The 6,787-nt window shown below is 44.0% G+C and overlaps 2 long non-coding RNA genes across 2 annotated transcripts; both read right to left on the reverse strand.

Moving 5' to 3' along the window:
• Positions 1-97: 97 nt before the first annotated feature.
• LOC121572856 lies at positions 98-2,604 on the reverse strand. Its single transcript, XR_006001926.2, has 5 exons — positions 2,440-2,604; positions 2,075-2,248; positions 1,246-1,417; positions 1,069-1,104; positions 98-869 (listed from the first exon to the last, which is right to left on the reverse strand). It is a non-coding gene; the product is annotated as an uncharacterized LOC121572856 (long non-coding RNA).
• A 199-nt stretch (positions 2,605-2,803) lies between these two features.
• LOC123491516 lies at positions 2,804-5,298 on the reverse strand. Its single transcript, XR_006661358.1, has 3 exons — positions 5,084-5,298; positions 3,088-3,320; positions 2,804-2,947 (listed from the first exon to the last, which is right to left on the reverse strand). It is a non-coding gene; the product is annotated as an uncharacterized LOC123491516 (long non-coding RNA).
• Between the last annotated feature and the right edge of the window lie 1,489 nt (positions 5,299-6,787).

The raw sequence follows: 6,787 nt of genomic DNA on the forward strand, positions 1-6,787 counted from the left end.
TTTATTGCAATACTATGACTTTATTATGACTGTGACGCCAACCATTAAGTAGGCCTTATTATGAATGGTTCAAGAACAGTGTTAGACTATTTTATACAATGAGTTAAAAGTTGTCGTTTCCAGAACGGACTGAAAAATGCATCATTTACAACATTCATATACAATACAGTACTTTTATCCACTTCCAATAGATTTTGTGAGGTCAGCAGTAACTTAAACTACTATATACACAATTAGTACAATGCAAATGCAGTAGATGGACTACAGTAGATAAAAGTTAAACTATCACATCTCATATGTAATATACTACTCTGTATGCACTGAATATATGCTGATTGACTCCAGTCTAACTGGCAAAGTGTCAGCGTTGAGCCCATGTAAACTCCAAACGCGGGATGGAGGGGCTCGGTAAACGTGGTGTGGAATGTATGTAGGTGGGTCACTGTGTCACTGGCGACACTGTAGAAGGCTAGAGTGCCAGTCCAGACACACCCCTATTCTTTTTGAGGGAGGAAGTGGAGTGGCTATTTTAGTGATCCTCCCATTGTGACAGAAATGATATCCTTCACGATGACAGACCAAGCTAAAGGACTTGTTATTCATCCCGATCATACTTTCCGAGCCCTCGCCTTTCCTGTTGATTCTTTTATATGTGGCTCCAATGTCAACATTCGTCCTGCGCCACTCTATTTCCCAGTAACAGCGTGAAGTCAGATACTCTTTGCCCAGAACTTGGTGACAGTGCTGAAATCTATCTGGGTGATCAAGAGGTTGCTGGTTCTCTACGTTTCGCGTCACCTCTCGGTTCCCCTTTGAGAGTGACAGGTGTGGGTGCGCTGTGTTTGGGTCCAGACTGAGTAGACCGGCATCTACAGACAAGATTGAGGGCAATAAGAAAAATAGCTAGTGTCAGGCTTTGTGTTTGGGTAAACGGAACACAACTGAACCAGTGTAATTACTTTGTACAAGAGGGTACAAATTCTCTGTAACGTTAATGTTAACGTGTAAAATGCTATGCATTTGATTGACTACTTGTAATTGTAATTCCTATCTAGCACATAGACTTACATTTTCTCAGCCCTGCATTCCCCACCATGATCCACTCTGTGGAGTGAAGGACCAGTCAGTGATTTAGAGATGCATATTCCGTTGCAGTCACTATAGTTTAGTACAGAAGCTCAGAAACCCTGAGATGGTAAAAATATTTTCTTCCATTCTAGATTTTGCTGTTTCTTTTGAGTTTACCAGAGTTTCTTCAGCATACTGTGTGGATCTTCCAGTACAGTAGAACTGCTTCACTCCTGAGTGTCCTGGGTGATTGTAACTTAGGTCCAGCTCTTTCAGGTGTGAAGGGTTGGATCTCAGAGCCGAAGCCAGATAAATACAGCCTTCCTCTGTGACTCTACAGCCAGACAACCTGCAAAGAGACAAAATCAAGAACTCTTCACCTTCCTAGCATCTGGTCTTGAAAAACATTTCCCTTTAGAGAACGTTTCAGATTCTCAGAAAGCCGATTAAACAAAAGAAAAGGGTGCAACTTTGCATTCGAAACTTTTTATTTACAGAGCAAATCTATCAAGGGGAAGAGAAGAAGAAAAGAAAGAGGCGTCACTACAGACCCGGGTTCCATCCCAGGCTGTGTCGCAGCCGGGAGACCCATGAGGCGCCGCACAATTGGCCCAGGTAGGGGAGGGTTTGGCCGGCCGGGATGTCCTTGTCCCATCGTGCTCTAGCGACTCCTTGTGGTGGGCCGGGCGCATGCACGCTGACTTTGGTCGCCAGTTGTATGGTGTTTCCTCCGACACATTGGTGCAGCTGGCTTCCGGGTTAAGCGAGCAGTGTGTCAAAAAGCAGTGCGGCTTGGCAGGGTCGTGTTTCGGAGGACGCATTGCTCTCGACCTTCGCCTCTCCTGAGTCATTAAGGGAGTTGCAGCGATGGGACAAGACTAACTACCAACTGGATATCATAAAAAGGGGGGTAAAAAAATTAATAATGCAGTACAGTTGCACCCTGCCATTTTGCTTAATCAGTATCTATCATTACTAAAATGCTACACCGCAAAGCTGCTCTTACCCCATTCTCTGTACTTCACAATGCATGTCTCCCAGCCCAGCAGAGAGAAGTGCAACTCCTGAGTTTTGCAGGTTGTTGTCTCTGAGTTCCAATTCTTTCAGCTTTGAGTTGAATGAACACAAAGCTGTGGCCAAATCTGAACAGCACATACCCGTCATATTACACTCCCTCAGACTAAGAGACAAGGTAGAAAATAAAGTTGATCAAACCTGCATGGGCCCAGCAATGCTATAAAATGAGGCATTGCGAGCTGAGGCAACAATTACTTGTTATAAAATTGACACTACAAAAATTGTTTTTAAATGGATTTGTTGCTTTCATTGAACATTATGCCTTGTCTGTACGGTACACACAATAATACTCACTGCAGTATCTCTATATGACAGAATGGACTTGTCAGTCCAGCACAGAGCAGTTTCACTCCACAGTCCCCAAGGTTGTTGTAGCTGATGTCCAGCTCTCTCAGGCATGTGTTTTGAGACATGAATGCTGAGGCCAGAGTTTCACAACATCCATACGAAAGATAACAGCCAGCCAATCTGTAGTAATTAGTTTATTTAGTATAATAGTACCCTTGCAAAATGTTAGTGAGGTGTTACATATTTATTCAAAACATGTATTAGTACTGCTAGTTCACCCATACTATTGATAAACTCCACAAATGGCAATATTACTACTGGAATTATTGAATACACTGGAACCGCACTAACCCTAGTTTGCAATGTGGACTTCAGGCCATTACCCAGCAATTGAATCTCAGAGTCACCCAGGTTATTGTAGCTGAGGACCAGCTCAATCAGATGTGAGTTTGGTGACTGGAAAGCTGAGGCCAGAGTTTCTATGGATTCATGTGTCAGATTACAGCCAGACAATCTATTAGGAAGAGTGATACTGAGGATCATTTATTTAAGTTTCAAGGCAAACAAAATACATTCCGTTCACCGCTAGTCAGAAATGTGGTAGCAAAATATGAAAATATTTCAGGATGATTTTAAGAAGCAAACACCACTCACGCTAGTTTCTCCAGCTTCTCCACACTCCAGATTCCTCAAAATCATTGAAGCTGAAGTCTAGTATGTCTAGTTCCCAAAGTGGACAGCTCTGTCCAGCAGCACACAACTTCTTAACCTCTGAGCTCCCAAAGTTATTGTAGCTGAGGTTCAGCTTTTTTAGGCGTGGATCTGCCAACAGGAGAGCTGAGGCCAGAGTGTCACAAGATTCTCTGGATATATTACAGCCAGCAAGCCTGTTGGGAGGAATAAAGCAATAATTATTCCCAAACTTGATTTACCTTTTCATTTTATGTTTTATTCCCCACTAAAAATGACTGGAACATACAGTTGAAGTCGGAAGTTTACATACACCTTAGCCAAATACATTTAAACTCAGTTTTTCACAATTCCTGACATTCAATCCTAGTAAAAATTCCCTGTCTTAGGTCAGTTAGGATCACCACTTTATTTTAAGAATGTGAAATGTCAGAATAATTGTAGAGAGAATGAGTTATTTCAGCTTTTATTTCTTTCATCACATTCCCAGTGGGTCAGAAGTTTACATACACTCAAATAGTATTTGGTAGCATTGCCTTTAAATTGTTTAACTTGGGTCAAACGTGTCAGGTAGCCTTCCACAAGCTTCCCACAATAAGTTGGGTGAATTTTGGCCCATTCCTCCTGACAGAGCTGGTGTAACTGAGTCAGGTTTAGAGGCCTCCTTGCTCGTACAGGCTTTTTCAGTTCTGCCCACAACTTTTCTATAGGATTGAGGTCAGGGCTTTGTGATGGCCACTCCAATACCTTGACTTTGTTGTCCTTAAGCCATTTTGGCACTACTTTGGAAGTATGCTTGGGGTCATAGTCCATTTGGAAGACCCTATTTGCCACCAAGCTTTAACTTCCTGACTGATGTCTTGAGATGTTTCTTCAATATATCCACATAATTTTCCTTCCTCATGATGAAATCTATTTTGTGAAGTGCACCAGTCCCTGTTGCAGCAAAGCACCCCCACAGCATGATGCTGCCACCCCGTGCTTCACGGTTGGGATGGTGTTCTTCAGCTTGCAAGCATTCCCCTTTTTCCTCCAAACATAACGATGGTTATTATGGCCAAACAGTTTTATTTTTGTTTCATCAGACCAGAGGACATTTCTCCAAAAAGTACGATCTTTGTCCCCATGTGCAGTTGCAGACCGTAGTCTGGCTTTTTTATGGCGGTTTTGGAGCAGTGGCTTCTTCCTTGCTGAGTGGCCTTTCAGGTTATGTCGATATAGGACTCGTTTCACTGTGAATATAGATACTTTTGTACCGGTTTCCTCCAGCATCTTCACAAGGTCCTTTGCTGTTGTTCTGGGATTGTTTTGCACTTTTCCCACCAAAGTACGTTTATCTCTAGGAGACAGAACGCGTCTCTTTCCTGAGCGGTATGACGGCTGCGTGGTCCCATGGTGTTTATACTTGCGTACTATTGTTTGTACAGATGAACGTGGTACCTTCAGGCGTTTGGAAATTTCTCCCAAGGATGAACCAGACTTGTAGAGGTCTACAATTTTTTTTGAGGTCTTGGCTGATTTATTTTGATTTTCCCATGATGTCAAGCAAAGAGGTACTGAGTTTGAAGGTAGGCCTTGAAATACATCCACAGGTACACCTCCAATTGACTCAAATGATGTCAATTAGCCTATCAGAAGCTTCTAAAGCCATGACATCATTTTCTGAAAATGTCCAAGCTGTTTAAAGGCACAGTCAACTTAGTGTATGTAAACTTCTGACCCACTGGAATTGTAATACAGTGAATTATAAGTGAAATAATCTGTCTGTAAACAATTGTTGGAAAAATTACTTGTGTCATGCACAAAGTAGATGTCCTAACCGACTTGCCAAAACTATAGTTTATTAACAAGACATTTGTGGAGTGGTTGAAAAACGAGTTTTAATGACTCTAACCCAAGTGTATGTAAACTTCCAACTTCAACTGTATTCAGTCAATCTGGTCCAGACATCGCCACTTACTTTAGTGTTTGCAGTTTGCAGTGAGGGCTGATCAGTCCATCACAGATCAGATGTATTTCTAAATCTCCCACATCATTGTAGCTCAGATACACCTCTCTCAAGTTTGAGTGCCCAGACATGAAAGGAAAGGCCACAACTTCAAAGGATTTATCTGTGAGCTTGCAGCCAGCAAGTCTTAAGAAATTAAGAGGTTTATATACTGCTCAAAAAAATAAAGGGAACACTTAAACAACACAATGTAACTCCAAGTCAATCACACTTCTGTGAAATCAAACTGTCCACTTAGGAAGCAACACTGATTGACAATACATTTCACATGCTGTTGTGCAAATGGAATAGACAACAGGTGGAAATTATAGGCAATTAGCAAGACACCCCCAATAAAGGACAGGTTTTGCAGGTGGTGACCACAGACCACTTCTCAGTTCCTATGCTTCCTAGCTGATGTTTTGGTAGTGGTAGCATGAGACGGAGTCTACAACCCACACAAGTGGCTCAGGTAGTGCAGCTCATCCAGGATGGCACATCAATGCGAGGTGTGGCAAGAAGGTTTGCTGTGTCTGTCAGCGTAGTGTCCAGAGCATGGAGGCGCTACCAGGAGACAGGCCAGTACATCAGGAGACGTGGAGGAGGCCGTAGGGCAACAACCCAGCAGCAGGACTGCTACCTCCGCCTTTGTGCAAGGAGGAGCAGGAGGAGCACTGCCAGAGCCCTGCAAAATGACCTCCAGCAGGCCACAAATGTGCATGTGTCTGCTCAAATGGTCAGAAACAGACTCCATGAGGGTGGTATGAGGGCCCGGCGTCCACAGGTGGGGGTTGTGCTTACAGCCCAACACCGTGCAGGACGTTTGGCATTTGCCAGAGAACACCAAGATTGGCAAATTCGCCACTGGCGCCGTGTGCTCTTCACAGATGAAAGCAGGTTCACACTGAGCACGTGACAGAGTCTGGAGACGCCGTGGAGAACGTTCTGCTACCTGCAACATCCTCCAGCATGACCGGTTTGGCGGTGGGTCAGTCATGGTGTGGGGTGGCATTTCTTTGGGGGGCCGCACAGCCTTCCATGTGCTCGCCAGAGGTAGCCTGACTACCATTAGGTACCGAGATGAGATCCTCAGACCCCTTGTGAGACCATATGCTGGTGCGGTTGGCCCTGGGTTCCTCCTAATGCAAGACAATGCTAGACCTCATGTGGCTGGAGTGTGTCAGCAGTTCCTGCAAGAGGAAGGCATTGATGCTATGGACTGGCCCGCCCGTTCCCCAGACCTGAATCCAATTGAGCACATCTGGGACATCATGTCTCGCTCCATCCACCAACGCCACGTTGCACCACAGACTGTCCAGGAGTTGGCGGATGCTTTAGTCCAGGTCTGGGAGGAGATCCCTCAGGAGACCATCCGCCACCTCATCAGGAGCATGCCCAGGCGTTGTAGGGAGGTCATACAGGCACGTGGAGGCCACACACACTACTGAGCCTAATTTTGACTTGTTTTAAGGACATTACATCAAAGTTGGATCAGCCTGTAGTGTGGTTTTCCACTTTAATTTTGAGGGTGACTCCAAATCCAGACCTCCATGGGTTGATAAATTTGATTTTCATTGATAATTTTTGTGTGATTTTGTTGTCAGCACATTCAACTATGTAAAGAAAAAAGTATTTAATAAGATTATTTCATTCATTCAGATCTAGGATGTGTTATTT

The sequence above is a fragment of the Coregonus clupeaformis genome, chromosome 8 (genome assembly GCF_020615455.1).
Source record: "Coregonus clupeaformis isolate EN_2021a chromosome 8, ASM2061545v1, whole genome shotgun sequence".
Taxonomy (NCBI): Eukaryota; Metazoa; Chordata; class Actinopteri; order Salmoniformes; family Salmonidae; genus Coregonus; species Coregonus clupeaformis.